Source organism: Macaca nemestrina, chromosome 2 (assembly GCF_043159975.1).
Source record: "Macaca nemestrina isolate mMacNem1 chromosome 2, mMacNem.hap1, whole genome shotgun sequence".
Classification (NCBI taxonomy): Eukaryota; Metazoa; Chordata; class Mammalia; order Primates; family Cercopithecidae; genus Macaca; species Macaca nemestrina.
This window is the reverse complement of record NC_092126.1, coordinates 201,262,635-201,282,020: the sequence shown is the minus strand read 5'-3', so window position 1 is coordinate 201,282,020 and position 19,386 is coordinate 201,262,635. Positions and strand designations below refer to the sequence as shown.

At 36.9% G+C, this 19,386-nt stretch overlaps 1 long non-coding RNA gene across 2 annotated transcripts in view; it reads right to left on the bottom strand.

Moving 5' to 3' along the window:
• LOC139361816 (uncharacterized) overlaps nucleotides 1-5,715 on the bottom strand; it is a 126,807-nt gene extending 121,092 nt beyond the window's left edge. The window contains exon 1 of one of the 2 annotated variants that reach the window (XR_011619478.1): nucleotides 5,624-5,715. This is a non-coding gene — a long non-coding RNA (uncharacterized lncRNA). The remainder of the gene's footprint in view (nucleotides 1-5,623) is intronic. The other variant, XR_011619477.1, reaches the window with a different exon arrangement.
• Nucleotides 5,716-19,386: the final 13,671 nt, after the last annotated feature.

Sequence of the window (19,386 nt, the reverse complement as noted above, 5' to 3'; positions counted from 1 at the left end):
AAAGTGGGCAAAGGATATGAACAGACATTTCTCAAAAGAAGACATTCATACAGCCAACAGACACATGAAAAAATGCTCATCAGCACTGGCCATCAGAGAAATGCAAATCAAAACCACAATGAGATACCATCTCACACCAGTTAGAATGGCAATCATTAAAAAGTCAGGAAACCACAGGTGCTGGAGAGGATGTGGAGAAGTAGGAACACTTTTACACTGTTGGTGGGATTGCAAACTAGTTCAACCATTATGGAAAACAGTATGGCGATTCCTCCAGGATCTAGAACTAGAAGTACCATATGACCCAGCCATCCCATTACTGGGTATATACCCAGAGGATTATAAATCATGCTTCTATAAAGATACATGCACACGTATGTTTATTGTGGCACTATTCACAATAGCAAAGACTTGGAATCAACCCAAATGTCCATCAGTGACAGACTGGATTAAGAAAATGTGGCACATATAAACCATGGAATACTATGCAGCCATAAAAAAGGATGAGTTTGTGTCCTTTGTAGGGACATGGACACAGCTGGAAACCATCATTCTCAGCAAACTATTGCAAGAACAGAAAACCAAACACCACATGTTCTCACTCATAGGTGGGAACTGAACAATGAGATCACTTGGACTCGGGAAGGGGAACATCACATACCAGGGCCTATCATGGGGAGGGGGGAGGGAGGAGGGATTGCATTGGGAGTTATACCTGATGTAAATGACGAGTTGATGGGTGCTGATGAGTTGATGGGTGCAGCACACCAACATGGCACAAGTATACATATGTAACAAACCTGCACGTTATGCACATGTACCCTAGAACTTAAAGTATAATAATTTTTTTAAAAACCCCAAAAAAACCCAGAAATCTCAAAAAATAAAAAAAGAATGTTACATAGTTAACGGTAAAAGGAGGCCCACACTTATATTACATAATATGCCTCAATGGACTAGATACTGTAATAGACTTAACTAGAATTCAAATATTCTTATGTGGGCTTCACATACATTAGCTTACTTAGTTTTCTTATGAGGACACTGACAAGTAGGTAAGTAAATAATACTTACATTTATTCATCAAATAACCAGAGTTCAGAGAAGATAAGTGATTTTCTTCATTTCGTAAGCTACAAAGTGATAAGACTATAATTTTATCCTAGATCTTCAAATTAAAACATACCCACTGACATTTGAATAACATTTTTATCTGTATTCCTGAAACCTGGCTACGGGTTCATTTTATGAATGATGATTTTTGGAAGATTAGCTGCATATTCAATACTCACATTGATGTTAGTGGTCCTTTGTTTCTTTAACATAGAAGTTTTAAATGAAAACAGGAAATCATTATTTAATGCTTTTAAACGTCATAAATAAATAAATGGAGTCCATTTTTGGACTTTCCATATTTAATATTTTTCTTTTGTTACTTCATTGTGCTATGAATGTACTCCCAGCATAAAATCCATAATATTTGGTTTAATTTATTTTTTGGTGACTCTATCAGCTCTTTGAGGGGAGGGGTTACTTCATATTAATCTCTTTCTTATCCTTTAGATTACTCTCTGGCGTGCATTATATGCTCAAAAGTTGTTAAGTACTTGAATCAGACCTAACTACATTACATTATTACCAACAAAACATTAAAGGCTTAGTGATGTTCACTATGTCTAGTTAAATTTTAATTTCATAGTTTATTAAAAGAAAACCTAAAATGTGTGTTTCTTGAAAGATTTTCCTTGATTTACTATTGAAATTATTTAATTTATTATTGTATTTTATAATTATATCCTTATTTTGTGTTTTTAATTTGAACTTCTTGGGTAAAATCTTAACTGTTACAAATATTTTAAACATTGGAATTACATGAGAACATAATTCATTATAATGCAGATGTTAGAATACATCAGAAGTGAAATCATGGTTCAAATAGGCCAACTACAATTGAAAGTGAATTTACCCTACAAAGCACCCTTCAACACCAAATTTACAAAGGGATTACCTTGTGGCTCTGAGCACATTTAAGTGGATTCGCATGATATACTCTTTAGCTAATCGACAATTGAAATGCAGTTACAAATATAAGTCCTTGGAGATTGTAGTTTTGGAAACCCATTGCAAAATATAACCCTAACTTAGGTTGTTAAAAAAGCAATCCAGTGTAAGCTAACACATTTTTTTTTCCCAGTAAGGAAGGCTAGGAAAACTAATTTTATTGACCTAAAAGTAGTGTGTGTCCATGAGGCTAGAAAATAATTTTTTTTTTTTCAAAGATGTATTCAGGGAAACAGAGAAGAGATCAAATTTAAAACTCCTCTTAAATGGTTCATAGAACAGCATTAATAGGAAATCCAACGGGACTTATGCTAATCTACTTTCTTGGCTAAAACTGAGGATGTAAGCAAAGTGATTTCTACAATGGGTGGATAAAATACATTTTATTCTCTCAATGTTTTGTTGTTTTTTCTTATAGGGAATATCACTATAGGTGATATTACATAGGATTTTATTCAGCCCTCTTACTTTGTATTATCAGGTAGATATTAAGAAGCATGTATATGTTTACAGAGTCATAAGGAATTCAGTTTTGGACTCTGCCCCCCAAAAATACTAGGCTAGTTTTTGATGCACCCCTTTTCCTCTAGTGACACATCTTAGTGAAACACTTTTCCCTAGATCTAGTAGCAAAATAGAGTAATACTATCTGGAATGAAGGTACCTATCCATACCTGCTTCAATTCAGTAGCCTCTCATTTTCCTGATACCAGCTTCAGCTTCAGTGAGATTCTTTTTATTCCTGCATCATGCTGTGCTGTGCTGTACCTCAGAATTTCAGCACGAGCTGTTCCCTCTGCCTGGAATGTCTTCACCAGTTTGCATATTTCATTCCCTTTTCCTTGCATATTTCATTCTTCAGGTCTCAGATGAAATGTCAGCTCCTCATTCATTTAGTTCACTCTATGTTACTTATTCTCACATTTTCACTAACTGTCAAATTTTTTTTACCATTTTCTTGATTACACCACATTTGCCACTGATTTAATTATTTGTGTTATTGTTTATTACTCTAATACAACTCCTTTCTGACCACCCAGGGACTAGCACTATATTTTGCACATAGTTGGGGGCTGACAAATATTTATATGGTGAAAGCACATTTCTTAAGGTTTTCTTCTTTTTTTCCCCTCTTTTTCTTCTTTCTCCTCCTCTGCAAACTCCTCCTACTCCTCCTTTTGCAGCAATGTAGTTTCAAAGGTAGAATCAAATTATTATTTTAAAAAGTTTGTAGCCCAAAATGTTACATACTGGCTATGCCCAAGAAAGCTTGAGGTCTAGCTCACATTCCTACACTTAATACACATTACATTTAATATAATGAGAACTCTGATTATTATACACTTGAGATATAAAAGAACTTCAGATTAAAATGATGAATTATAAGGCCGGGCGCGGTGGCTCAAGCCTGTAATCCCAGCACTTTGGGAGGCCGAGACGGGCGGATCACAAGGTCAGGAGATCGAGACCATCCTGGCTAACACGGTGAAACCCCGTCTCTACTAAAAATACAAAAAACTAGCCGGGCGAGGTGGCGGGCGCCTGTAGTCCCAGCTACTCGGGAGGCTGTGGCAGGAGAATGGCGTGAACCCGGGAGGCGGAGTTTGCAGTGAGCTGAGATCCGGCCACTGCACTCCAGCCTGGGCGGCAGAGCAAGACTCCGTCTCAAAAAAAAAAAAAAAAAAAAAAAAAAAAAAAAATGATGATTTATAATCAGTATACTGTTATACCCCTTCTATCTCCCATTTCATAACATGCTTCACATGAGCACATTACATTACAATTATCATTAATCTTCCCTGTTGTGAGGCACATGATACATAGTAGATGTTCAGTAAATATTTCTTGAATTGCATATGTTGATATATAAATTGTGGAATTTAAGGCTGGAGAGCAGACAAGTTTTCAGAAAAATGTCTAACCACAAGGATTGAAGCAAAAATCATTTCTGATTAACTTAGTTATTTGGAAAATGTAATTCCCCACCTGCAGTCTCAAAATATGTTTTAGAGCTTGTAATATGATCTTCAGTGATGTCTTAATTATGTTGGCTGAAAATAAAGTGCATTTGAAGGAGAAAATGTAACGTGATGTCACCAGAAGCCAGTTTCCTCTATGGTTCAGGGAAAGATGTGTCAAGTCCCGTTGAATTGAGTCTGAAACACAGTTTTGACCACAGTTGCTGGGTCCCTGGGCAGGTTACTTAGCTTCTAAGCAAGAGTTTACTTGTTTTCAAAACGGAAATAACACCACACCTGGTATATCTGATTATCTGGAAATAACCTCAAAATCCCAATAGCTTCTGGATGGTCTCCTGGAATATTAAGGCATCGTCAAGACCTACACACTAAAGGAAATATAGCAGTCTAAGGAGATAAATAATAGACAGCAACTTATGACAAATCATTTATTTTAAAACTAATTTTTCCCAAAATGGCCTTGAAATAAAGTTATAGCAGGTATTATTTCAAGTTTAAAATTTAAGTCTCCAAGCGAACCAATAAATATGTACTGCAATTATTTTTTAATATTTTGGGCCACATATATGCCATTTCTAAGAAAGAGGCCCCTTTTGTGTGTAATAGTAATAACTTTCATGATGGGAGTTTGAAGCTCCCAATAAAAGGTCTCCATTCCCTCAAATATCTTTGACACTGACTACCATGAGTCTAATTCCCTAACATAGCCATGCATTGGAATTCCACTGTTTATATGCAAATTTCAAAGTGGTAAAGCTGAACTACATGAAACTGATGTGGTTTGAGCATGAAATTGATGGCCAAATACGGGCAACTTAATATGGTTCAACTTTTATATTTAATCTACAATCAGGCACTAACATCTATGTGAAATTATTTGCAATGGCATCACAAAGCAAACACCACACAAATAAATAAAAATTAGACAAAATAACTTGGTTCTGGATGAGTTATAAAGAAGTCAAGACCAAAGGCAAGATATTATAAGGAAAAAGGGAATCAAGAAAAGAGACTCTTAGGTTCTTCACAAATTTTCTTTGATTAGACCTTAGCTAGACATGGCATTCGTGGTAACATCCATCACATATTGATGAATTTATCTTTGAAAAATTGTGTAAGATAAAAAACTGCAGTTCGGGTGGCCGGGCGCGGTGGCTCACGCCTGCAATCCCAGCACTTTGGGAGGCCGAGGCGGGCGGATCGCGAGGTCAGGAGATGGAGACCATTCTGGCTAACACGGTGAAACCCCGTCTCTACTAAAAATACAAAAAACTAGCCGGGCGCGGTGGCGGCGCCTGTGGTCCCAGCTCCTCGGGAGGCTGAGGCAGGAGAATGGCGGGAACCCGGGGGGGGCGGAGCCTGCAGGGAGCCAAGATGGCGCCGCTCACTCCAGCCTGGACCACAGAGCGAGACTCCATCTCAAAAACAAAAAAAGAAAAAAAAATGCAGGCCGGGTGCAGTGGTTCACGCCTGTAATCCCAGCACTTTGGGAGCCCGAGGCAGCTGGATCACAAGGTCAAGAAATCTAGAGCACCCTGGCTAACACGGTGAAACCCCGTCTCTACTAAAAATACAAAAATTACCTCAGCGTGGTGACGGCACCTGTGGTCCCAGCTCCTTGGGAGGCTGAGGCAGGAGAATGGCGGGAACCCGGGGGCGGAGCTTGCAGGGAGCCAAGATGGCGCCACTCACTCCAGCCTGGGCCACAGAGCGAGACTCCGTATCAAAAAAAAAAAAAAAAAAAAAAAAAAAAAGTGCTAACAGGACTATCATGCCTTCTCCAGCACTGGCATATAGCACACATACATAAAGCTGGGACTTGGGACTTAAAAAAATAATAATCTATAAACCTGACTCAGAAAGAAAATGTAATTTTTGCTAAAAAGAAAAAAATTATAGTATCTTCGACGATCATTAAAAATAGGAAGCTATAGGGATTCATATTATTATGAAAAAAATTTAGGTATATTGAAGGAAATATACCTAAATTTTCCTATATTTAGGTATATTGAAGGATTGTGTGTATTGGTGTTCAATACACACAAAAACACATGCAACCACCTTAATATATATTATTTAAAACGTGGATGAAGGTACTGCTGGATCCCATTAACCTAACAACAAAATCAGAGCAAGCCACGTTCTGAATAGCCTGCCTCAAAACTTCCTGAAAGCGTTTCTATTTCAATTCGGCACATCAAGTCTGAAAAAAAAGAAAAAGAAAGAGAAAGCTTGTCATGGTTTTACTTTTCCTACCTGAGTTACCAGTACCATTCCCTTTCTTTCCACCCAGGCACAGGTCCATCTGTCCTGCGGCTGCTATATTTGATGGCTGGGGGATATACGCATCTGCCCTGGGCAAACACAGCCAGTGTTTCCTCCACAAACACAGATTCCCATGACAGCCCAACAGAAAAGAGGGGGGGAAAAAATGAGAAGCTGAGGATATTACATTTCTCTTAGACCTACCACCTGATTCTCATTTGACCCACTCTCTCAGTCTCGTAAGCCCACCTTCATCACTTTTTATTCACGTGGCTCTTTTACCAGCTGGGCATATGAAATTGTAAGCCTTTGTAGTTTTCCAAGTTACTGCACAATAATCTTAGCAAGACAAGAGAACATTTAAGAAGTCCTTTCCTTTCCATCTTTGTTTAGATTATTGGACTCCTTTGCAGAGGCTATCAACTCCAACTGTGTAAGGACACCTGTCTACCAGAACAGGCTTGAGATTACTAATTCATTTCACATGGGTCACCAAACAGCTATCAAATAGCAGTAGCTCTTGTTTATTACCAGCCTAGATCAGATTCAAACTGGAGACTCAAAGCTAAAAGGCTTAACCTCCAGCCCCTTAACCCTGGGTCACTCCCAATCTGTCTCTGGGGCATTTTTAATTAATGGCAGAGTGAAACGGATTATAAATTCCAGAATTCCCATATACAATCCCTTTTGAATGCCCAACTCACTAACAGCCAAGAAGTCTTCCAATCCACACATATTTGTTCACATGATTATATCTATACAAACCAAATTAAGTGGAGACATGAGGAAGCAATCATCTTGAAAACTCAGGCTAAAATCGAAATACTTCAACTGAGGTTTGGGAATTTACCTTTTTAAGATTGGAAAAATGTGCCAGATGATGTCCCTGCGTTAATTTTAACTTTGCATGTGCTAGTGCCAAAGGGCAAAAAAAAAAAAGAAAAAAAAAGGTAGAAAATTCAGGTAATTATCCAGACCATTAAAACCTAGCCATCTAATACTGAGAGAAAAATATATATAAAGAGAGGGGAAAGCCTTAAGCAACCAGATTGAGATAATTCAGCAATTAGCCAAAATCCAACATTGCCTTATGGTATAAATATAGTTAATACTTTTGCAGAGTGGAAAAGCAGGATTGGGGGACATCAACTTTACAATTTTTCTATATTTTGGTTTTCTAATGGAATACTCCAAGGTAAAAGAAAGCTCTAGGACCATTAAATGTTCTTTTGGAGTCATGTGTTCTTTTGGTTACTTCTATGTACTTACGACTTTGTTTTAAACTGATTGAGATTTGGTACTTCAGCAGCTGTACAGAATATAATTAATCCTTTTCTAAAGCTCCTCTAGAAATAAGTATCTGAATTAAGTCTACTAATATTTATTGTACCTTAATCACACAGGTAACCATGCCCTCCGCCAGATCTTTCACAAGAGGTTACACTTGTAACATATTGAATCTTACGAAGCAATCTTCTGAAGGTAGTATTATTATCTCTATTATATAGTGAAGAAACTGAGGCTTATTTGTAAGAATATCAATTATTTGGTGTATGAAAAAACATAATTATCTGTTACAGGTTGAATTTTGCCCCCACCTAAAAACAAACAAACAAACAAGATATTTTGAAGTCTTAACCCTCAATACCTATGAATGGGATCCAATTTGGAAATAGGGCCGTTGCACGCTTAATCAAGTTAAGAGGACATCACTAGGGTGGATCTTAATCCAATTATCATGTGTGTCCTTATAAGAAGAGGGAAATTTGGACAAAGACACAGAGACACAGGAAGAACACCTTGTGGCAATGGAGGCTGAGAGTAGAGTGATACATCTGCAAGCCAAGGAATGCCAAGGTTTGTTGGCCATCAACGTGGGCTGAGAGCGCGGCACGGAATATATTCTCTCTCTGAGCCCTCAGAAGGAATTAACCTTGCCCACACCTTTACTTTGGACTTTTAGGCACAACAATGAAGAGAGAATACATTTATATTATTTTGAACCAACCAGTTGGTAGTACTTTGATGTGACGGCCCTAGGAATCTAATATATCATCCAATGAAGAAGAAATAAAATAACAAAGTGGGGAGTTAATTTTACATATTAAGCAAGTTTAGACAATACTGGCATAAATGTCTTTTATGTTTCTTTAGGTAAATACAGCTAGAATATTTCCAGCAGGAAAATAGAAAGTCTGGATTACAAAGGGGCCCTTACAAAGTTGTATCTTGAGTTCCACTCTGAACACTCTGACCATGTAATTACATTTTGCACGCACACCACACACACAGACAGACAGATCTCAATAAGTGAGACCTCATTACCTATGGAGTGAATGCCTAGCTTCTCAGCCTGGCAGTATCTTTATGATTTATACTCTTAAACAATGTCTGATAATTAGATCTATGAATTTTCCTTCTTCCCCAGGCTCATCTTGTGCTGCTACTGTAAGAAACACACTACCCTCCAGCTAAACTGAATCCTGGCTATTTGCCCAAACAGGCGTTCTGCTTTCCCACTTGCGTTCTTTTACTCATGCTGTGCCCATTATATTAAAGTACGGCCCTTCTTCCCTCTCCTTCACCTCACTGTATTTGAATCTTTCCAGCTTTGAGACAATTTGATGAGCCATCTCCTGTACTCATCTTTTGCCAATTAGAGAGACTTGGGTTCAATTATTCTCCTGTCCTGTACTTTGTGTGACTCTCCTGTGGCTTTTCCAGTTTTGTGCTTTGCCATATAGTCGTATGTTTATCTTATCTCCATTACTGTATCAGAAATCTCTTGGAGCGGGACGTAACCCTACTTATCTTATACACCTTCCCTCTACCTCCAGCACCCAGTACAATGCCTTCCAGAGTCGGTCCACTACAAATATTTGCTGAATTGATTTGAAGTTTGAATTAAACAGCACAGTATCTCTTGGGCTGAAAAACCACATTGCAGATGGCATGCTTGTATTGCTCAGTATTGCTGCACCAGTGGAGCAAGGCGTGTTGCTGCAAATTCTTCATCTGAATGATGGGAGCTACAGAGGGAAAGGTTTTCTAAAAAAAGATTATCCACAAACTAAAGCAACAAGAGAAACAGAAAACTGCTATAGAATTTTTTCCAGTTTATTCTATCCATCTAGTGGTAATTCATTTGTCTGGTAAGAATATCTGCTAGATTCCAGTGTTAGATTCAAAGTAAAGCAAATTTGCATTGGCATAGTGACTTAACTCACTAGTGTATTATTACTATGTAAGCAGGTGTACATGCGACTACAAATAAATGCTTGCTGATGGAATCCCAGCAGGGCTTCTGATGAGTTTTCATTTTGTTGAACCTTACCCAGGAAATTACTGTGTAAAAAGCTTTCTATTAGTTCTTTGCCTGAAATATCATTTAGCTACACCTGGCCAAATTCATGGCAATTATACTAACTATACAAGAAGACATTATAAAAATCTCATCAGTCGTTTATATTCATTTTCTCAAATTTATCACTGAGACTATAGAAATATACATACATATATGCATACTCAAATACCAAAAAGCACACATTAAGAGAAACTTAGTATTTAAAAGTGAAGAAAGGAATATCAAAAGAGGAAAACAGAAGTTAATCTTTCCTCAATATGGTATCCACACTAAGAGTTATCAACTCCAAAATTCAAGTTACTGTTTACTAGTAGCCATAAAAATACGTACAAAATAAATTTATGCATCTTGATTGTAGCCCTAAACATGCTTAAATGAAAATAATATAAACTCTTTTGTTGTACTATAGGATACATGAAAAAGCTGACAATGAAAATTAGGACCCTTAGTGTCACAGCCTATGACCATATGTATCAGCTTTTTCCATAACAAGTTCTGTGATATGACCAAACCCATCATGTCTCCATAGCTGTGTAATAATGAATTTTGTTATATTTATTAAAATACATCAGTAGATCTGGAGTTTAAGAATATTTTAGTCAACAAATATTCACTGTGTGCCTCCTTTATGGGAGGTTTTTCTGTGATCGATTCTGTAAACAGAAAATGTAAGATAACCTCGCATTTCAACATTTTCACTCTATTTTGAAATGAGAAATAAGACAAACATTCACATGGAAGAATATGTAAGGTAATGTATGTAATAATACATGTAAAGTAATGTATGCCAAATGGCAGAATACTTGCTACAGACAATCAGTGTGTGCTATAGAAGTCCATGGTGCAGTGAGATTGCGAATGGTAGAGTCAATGGTGGTGTGGAAGGGATCAGGAAAGTGTCACAGGGAGGGTGACCATGAATGCTAGTTTGAATGGAAGAGTTTCAATTTATAGCCATACTCCTGGTGTAATAATGTGACCTGCTTTCACTTTCAAAAGTGCTTTGACCTATGGGATAATCCTTTGCGCATTCTACCACAGGAGCTAATGAGCAAGTGTGGCCTTGAAATAAAGGTAGAATTCAAACAAGCAGAAGTGGATGTTTCTGGAAAACTAAGACAGGAAAAACGGTGTGTGCAAAGGGACAAAAGACCATGAAGCCTAGAAATCAATAAGGTGGATGACAGCAGCTTTTGTGCGACGAGGCCTTGTCTGTATTGTGAACTACAAACAAAACATGCATTGGAGACTTAGCCTTCCAGATTCAGCTTTCTCCTGAGAAAACAATAGGGTTTTTCTTCAGAGTGTGCTTTACAGACCATTACTATAGCCTGAATTTATGACAGAAAGAAGAATCATTTGGGAATATGCAGTGATTCCACTCAATGTTAAGTCTCTCCTCCTGCCAAAGGTAACCAGATTTAACCAAAAGCAACGACAACAAAGATAGATCATTCCTAAATTTGAACTCCTATAATTGATGAATAATTTTCTAGTATAAGAATGTCCCAGATATTGCATGAGGCATAATGCAAAAGCACTTTTGTAGTGTCAGTGTACTCCAATTACATTTCACGGGACATACACTAAAATGCTGCTGCTTGTCTGGAATTCAAATCTGCCTGGCTATTCCATATTTTTTCTGGCAACGTATTTCTGCCTCATCAGCCTTCAGGCGTTTCACTTAGTTACTTTTAGGGTTGACAAATCTCTCCAAGCCTTGACTCTAAACACCAGCTTCTTTAGCTTTCAAAGGTAATTGCTGGTTTGAATTTAGGTGTTAAGAGGGACCTGTATAGTTATTTATTGATGTTTTTCTGAATTTTTTTTTAGTTCCAAGTTCATTTATTATATGCTATGGATTAAAACTCAAATCTTAATTTCTAATTTGGATTGTCCTCTAAAGTAACTAAAAATAAAGGTATGACATAATCACATGAGTTCAACTGATGCTCATTTTTTGTCATTGGGCACTTCAAAAGTTGAGGCAAAATCTTCCACCAAATAAATCATGTAATGTTTCCCGAGCTCCTGAATTTCCTCAGTTCCCTGTCACAACGGTCCTGTGAGGTATTCCACAGAATGTAAGTGGACAAACAGGCTCAAGGAGCTTGGGAATGCACTTCAAAGTCCCCTAACTACTAATGGTGTTAACTTTTGTACCTAGAACCCATGATGGCAAATTTAGTCAATTTATTTACACTATAATAGAACTGTCTCCCAAACAGCAATACACATTCCTTATCATCACTTTCCAAAGATTCTCAAAACCTCCTGATATGCAAGTGGAAATGAGTTGTCGCTTTCTGATTAACTATGTGAATATTCTTCTCATGTCTTTTCTCATTTGGTTAATAAATAATGAAAATGACAGTGACAATATTTTCACTTGTTGCAAGCACTGTGCTAAGCATATTAACATGTCGCATTTTACTCGATGTTATTAAAATGTCATTGAATGATTGTGTTCAATACTCAGGAATTCCTTAAGCCATTGGAAGTATGAAAAATGACAGCAGTTTACAATCTTCTGACACACGGATATAACCTTTTGACAGGTACTACAGGAGATAAACTTTTACATCTTCATGTTCTCTATTTTTTTTTAATTAATTTATTATTATTATACTTTAAGTTGTAGGGTACATGTGCATAACGTGCAGGTTTGTTACATATGTATACTTGTGCCATGTTGCTGTGCTGCACCCATCAACTCATGTTCTCTATTTGATGGACAGATGGTGCTAGATCAAGAAACAGACTTTGAAGCCTGAAAAAGAACAGTTCTCAACAACAGGAAAAATGGCATTTATTCTCCATGAACACAAAGAAAATCAGTATCAAAAAAATATTAAAATACTGAAGTATCAAGAATTTATGTTGGTGGTTACAGATATTTGTAAGAAATTATTTTAATGTTGGAGTTAATAGAAAGGAATCCTATAAATTCAATGAACAAATAGCCAAGAGCAGCTGATTCCAGAAATTGCTAAAAACTCACAATGATTCCAGAAATTGCTAAAAACTCACAACTTTGTTTTCAAAGTTTTCAAAGCTCTGATCCAACATCAGTTACTCTAGCCCTGAAAGTCTGTGACAACATCACAGGCACCTTTCTTGGCTTTTTTCCCTTCCTGCTGCCTGCCTATCTGTGGGGAGTGAGGGTATTTTCTCACCATTCCAAGCAATTCTTTGGTTTCCCTGTATCCTTTGTGACCCACCACCCGATCCAAAAGACCCATTTCAAAGCTCCTCTTGGTTCCAGTCTTTAATCTGAATAGCTGGCCTTAATCAAATGCAACGGATTGTACAGGCAGTATGATGACCAATAAATTACCTCACTTGTCAGGCAGGGCTCACTTCACATATATGTAGCAACATAACAACGAAAATACAGGGGAGTAGCCTCCTTACTTTTAGGCCAACATAGTAATGCATTAGCCACACAACTGTCAGAGTATGTAAGCCAATTATATGCACATATAGTAACCGGAAAATAGTGTTCTTTCACTAGAGAATAAAAATAAGAAAGAAGTCTGTTAAGATATTTTCTAGTATAGGTAGTGAAATCTGAGATTACTTACAAATGACATAAAAGGTAATGGCCTTTTTTCGATATATATTGTGAATCCTTAATAGGATGGCCCAAATAAATACAGGGAAAAGCATGGAACAAATAGAGAAAGCCAAACATAAATGATTCATCACTGAATTATTTTTGTTTGGAATTTCAAATTTTAAAATTTATGAAATAAAACAACTTTATAGAAAGTGAAATTTTAAATGAGAAATTTCTAAGCTGGAGCACATTGTTAGACATTATAGCAAAATTTGATTGGGAAGTGTAAAGACCCAAACAAAACTGATCATACAGAAGTAGAGGATTGCCAGAATGGAAAATACATCTATGGTCTAACATTTGCAAGTGATGCCATTCAGTTTCTCTTTGCTTGCCAGTCTCTCTTTGTATGAAATAGTTGCAATACTGGGATCTTCTGTCCACTTCCAATAACTTGCTGCTCTTACTTCCAAGTTCCATATCCCTGATAGGGATACACTCAAAGATATGCTATCCATTGGGAATAGTGTTCAAAGAGATGCTATCTTTCAGGAGTGTTGTTAAGAGGATTTCTGCACTGGTTTTGAACTGGATTAGACATCTTTTAAGTTTCTTTTAAGTTTCAGTGGCTTATAACTGTATGATGATTTTCTTCTTAATAATAGGTATTTTTGTCAAAGCACATTAAGACTGTGGCTATACAATACAGATTAGAAAATGAAGTGTTCTCGCTGCATAATAGCATTATCAAACTTTTTATGAATAATTAATTATGATCTTGATTTCAATTGTCCATGAAACATAAATTCTGTATTTCCAAAAGGGAGCATTTAGCCTCTATTTTGAACACCAACATTGTCAGGCCATTCCATGAGTATGTTAATTTCATTTCAGGACATATCTTCTTCATGAAACTCTTCTAGACACTCATCAGCTCCAGACTCAATGGTTTTTTGATCTATATCAGGCATGACAGCAGATGTGAATCTTGGTTTATAAACTCAAGCTTTTAATTTATATTTATCATATTCTTTGTATGTATTTAAAATAAAGGCTAGCATAAAATTCCATCTTAGGCATTACTAAAATTTTCTCCCCAAGTACAAAACTTCTTGAGCCTCATATAGCAAAAATCACTGGCACCATCTTACCTCCTTCAGTGAGGACGCAGCTTTCTACGTTGTTATCAGTACAAGACTCTTTATCCCTGCTGAACTCTTCTGATAATTCTGCTGCTTCTATGCTTATGGTGTGAACTTTTGTTACAATGTTTGCAATCCCTAAGTCTAGAGTTCTGCCTCCAATGACGCCACGTGCAGCTGTCTGAGGACTTACCATCTCGCCTGGAGACTGTCACCAGTTGAACATGAATCTCTGCTACATGTGGGTAAAAGCTGACCATCAGCTTGTTTTTAGTTTACCAGAAGTCTCTCTTCCTGCTGTCTACACGGTATTTTTCTCTGTTTGTTGCTGTTGGTGGTGGTGGTGGTGGTGTTATTCCATCTCAGGCCTTTTCTGCCTAGTTACTTGCTTAAAGAAGAAAAAATAGAGATAGACCAAATGTAAACTAATAACTCAAGAAATAATTCTTCACTGATGCCATTAGGCCATTTACCTCTAATGAACACTTGTTATTTCCCTGAGAAGAATGTACTGTATCATTTGATCTAATCATCTTTTACCTCATGTTTCTCACTGCTATCTATGTAACTAATATGGGAAATATCTGTGCCAGGGTTTATATGATAATAAATCAATCTTCGGTATTCAGCCTGTGAGGGTTGTGGGGAGGAAAATGTCTTAGTGGTTCCCGTTACACAGCATCTAGCACTTATGTCTGGTCTTCTCTAAAACTGTTAAACCAACAATATTTCCTTAATTTGATGAATAATTTCTGTGATGACAATCTGCTCTACTAAGCAGGATAAGCAGAAAATAAAATGTTGGTCACTAACATTTTGTGTTTCTCATGTAGGACATAGCATTTCACCAGCAATCTTTACTTGCATTCATTTTGAATCATCTTTATTTTGTATGAAGCCCTACGCATAATGTAACAAAAAAATGTATCATTTATAACTTAAATTCAAAGTTCTGATCTTGAAGGAAAAGATAAATATTAGTGGTAAGAATAAATCTATATCCAGGAGTCTACTCAAAATTATCTAAACAATAAAATGACTGTAAAATGTTTTTCAAAAAATAATCATATGTTTTTGAAGTGCACTGGTATAAAAAAACTGAAGAACAATTTGAGATAATGCACAACAATCCACTGGGTTTGTGAGTGACCAGGCTGTGATGTTTTGGAGTCTGAATCTACTGATAACAACAGGGCATTTTTATCTTAATGAAGGATAGTAATGATGGCATGATATTCTCACTGATGACATGAATTTTGATAATTATTGATAATTTATGTATTTTGTCCATATATAATATTTATAGAGTTGAATTTATCTTGTACAAATTTATTGGAGAGAGAGATATATATATATTTTGTGATGGAGTCCTGCTCTGTGGACCAAGCTGGAGTGCAGTGGTATGATCTCAGCTCATTGCAACCTCTGTCTCCCAGGTTCAAGCGATTCTTCTGTTTCAGCATCTCAGGTAGCTGGGACTACAGGCATGTGCCACCACACCCTGCTAATTTTTGTATTTTTAGTAGAGACGTGGTTTCACCATGTTGGCCAGGCTGGTCTTGAACTCCTGACCTCAGGTGATCCACCCACCTTGGCCTTGCAAAGTGCTGGGAGTACAGGTGTGGGCCACCGTGCCTGTTCCCCATTTCCTAATACATAACATGGAAAGAAAAAAAGGAGAAAGCATAGAGGAGATGATCTGGCTGAATCTGATCTGCTGTTTCAATCATTTAATCTTTTGGAGTTAAGTTGTTTACATTTCATCATTAATCCAAACAATATCATAGACATGCAAAATAAATGATCGGCTACTATATAAACATCCATTGTATCTTATGTTGAGAAATATGTATTATACAGTGTACAGTATATAACAGAAATGTATCCCAAATATACACAGTATATAAAATATTCTGGTTTGCAGATATATTTCTAAAATAAATGAGTATGAACAAGATACCGCCGAGGTACCATTGATGGAATATTCACATTGTTATTTTCTACCTAGTTTGAATACTGTACTTGCACTGACTTTGCAGTCCTTTTCATCTCACATCCATTAGGAAGACATTCAGGGGAAGAGGGTGAGAATAAAAACCAGATAATATTATTGGGTGTGAAAGTATCAGAAGGGACTGAAAAGATTGATAGGTTAGGTATGTTCAAACAGAAGAGTGAATACAGACACTGTAGTGGATTGTAGAATCAGGATTCGCTGTGAGGCCACCATTTACTTTTAGAAATTATCCGACTCTAAAGCTGAAAAGAACATCCAAGGTAATTTTGTCCATCCTTTTCTCTAGGTAATTTATTCAAAGCCCATAGTAACTCATGATAGAATTAGGCCCACAACTATTATTATACAAATTCTAAGGTTCTGTTTGAATTACAGGAGGGCCTTAATAATATATACCACTGCAATGAAGTATCTTGTACATAATGGACACTTATGTGCATTAAATGTATGCATTTAATAATTAATTTTCTGGGAACTGTTCATAAAATGGAAGAAAAAAATTGTCATCATTTACTGAAAATGGTAGCATTTTATAGACACGATTTCAGATTAGTGAATGCCAAATTAAAATTTCTTTTCATTCTTCTCTCTCCCAGTATTCATGGTCTCAGAACTTCATCTTTTCTATAAACTTAAGTAAGTACTTTTTTATTCTTGTCTCTTTTTTTTTTTTCCATTTACTCAATTAGGAAAACAAGAGATAATTCAGATTCTTAAGGCGAACATTGTTTCACTTGCCTTTGTTCAAAACCACTTATACTGACACCTTTCAGAGTCTATTTCTCTTATTGAAGACTCCCCTGTGCTAGTCCTTTGTCTTTTATGAGGACATTTCCTGAGATTTACTCTGCACCGTGAAACAAAGCCTCAGCAGCTGTGTGTGCTCCAGCATCCAGCAATGCCACACAGCCAGTGCTGCTGGTTTTCTTTTCCCTGCCAGGCTCTTGTTTATTTGTGGGTTTGTATTGGAATGGTCTGACGGGAACTAACGGGAGTCTTACCTGCAAGGCCTGAGTCCTCAATGTTCTCAGCATGAGCATAAGAAGCCGGGCTCTGCACGTCGCAAGGCCAGCAGCCTGCACAAGTCACCCCAGTTCCCATGGTGCAGCTCTGCAAATTTTAAATATTCCTGTCGGGTTGCATTTTCCACAACACTACCACGATACGTAGAATAGATTTGGACATGTCTGAGGTGAGGGAAATGAAAGCGATGACGAGGAATTAGGTTCACTAGCTGCCTGGAAGAACCACCCTCAGACAGATCAGAAATCTAAACACACACACGCACACGCACATACCACACCACACCACACACTCAATTAATAAGCCAGTCAGTCGTCCATGAAGATCCTTGTAAAGAAAATGAGGATTATTTTGTCAAAATAATCATCATGTTTTCTGAGGGCTGTCCTGCTAAAAATGTAGCTTCTCCAGAGAAACAGCTACATGCTCTCCCTAAATAGCTCCATTTGGCTTGCATCACTGTTTGTCCTTATCTCCACTGAATAAGAACTTTCTGATATATTTCTAAAGGAAACCAATTTTTGGACTCAGTTGCAATGCACATTTCACAATCTCTTCCAGATGTGATTCTATAGAACTCTCTCTCACACTTACAAAACGGGCAAAGGGAATTTGGAGATGTCACATAGCAAATCACTTTTTCTGGCCCTTCTAGGATTGAAGAGGAGGGTGGTCCATATGACATTGAATATAGGTGAGTCACATGCTGGGCTCTGAAAAGAAAAGCATTCTCTTGAGCTGTGAATAGGAGCTCTGTATTCCCCTTTGAGGCTAACTGATACCCTGTGATGAAAAACACTGTATAAACCCAATAAGCTTTTGTTCACAGCACCAGCCGGTGTTGTTAAAGCCTTCTGTCCCAGCTCTGACAATGTTCCAGAAACCTGACCTGCCACAATAGGAAGGCCCTGAACGGAATAGCTAATTGAGCCAGATTGTGCAATTCCATTGTGATACCTAATAGACAAAAACAACAGATTTTTATGGTTGGATTTTTATATTGATAATCAGAGTAGATAAATGGATGTGTTTGGACACACACACACACACACACGTTCACATACACATATACACTCTTACAGTCCCCACAATAATACTAGGCTCAGACTTCCATCTCAAAATGCAATGGCTCTTGAGAAGTTGTCATGCAATTGCAGCACAATTGATGAGAATGTTACGAATTAGCTCTGACTGTAATGTGTCCAACTTGCTCAAGATCCAGTCCTACTCAGTTTTAATCTTTATCAATACTTAGAGGTGTTGTATCTCTAAGTTACAATAATTGTATAAAATTCTTGAAATGTACAATTCAATTAAGCACAATCAACAATGGTATATCCAATTGTTTTGCTCTCCTTGTTACCATCTTGGAACAAGGATGTCAAGCTGCTTATTAAGATCATAGAAAATACCTATGGCAAAAAAAAAAATAGGTTTTATTAAACAGGCACTGTATAGGGAAATGGAAAATTTTGATAATTACTTAGAAAAATGTAAGGCAAATAAAAACTTACAAAGCAAATATGCAAATAAAACATATAAAAATAGCAATTTAATTCATTGCTATCTTCTAAAAAATTCCTTTAGCTATCACCCAGCCTAAAATGTTTTTCTTGAGCTTCACTGTTTAAATAGCTGTAGCAAAGAAAGTTTTGCAAAGTTTGAACCTCACTGACCACCTAGTTTATGGTTTTACAGCCAAAAATACCTGGGTTCAAATAATTATTCTACTTTTTAATCATATGTGGATCCGGTAAGTTACTTATCTGGTATGAGCCTTAATTTATGCATCAGATTCTTATAAATTTGTTTGGAAATATATTTATAATCTCACTTAATTTAAGTGCTTAGCCCAGTGCCTGGAGCATAGTTCATGATACATTGTGACTATTAAACTATTTTCATAGAATTCAGCTCTACTGTAGGGTGTAGAGTAGGATAAAGAACTCAAAAGATATACCTTAATAAATTTTATC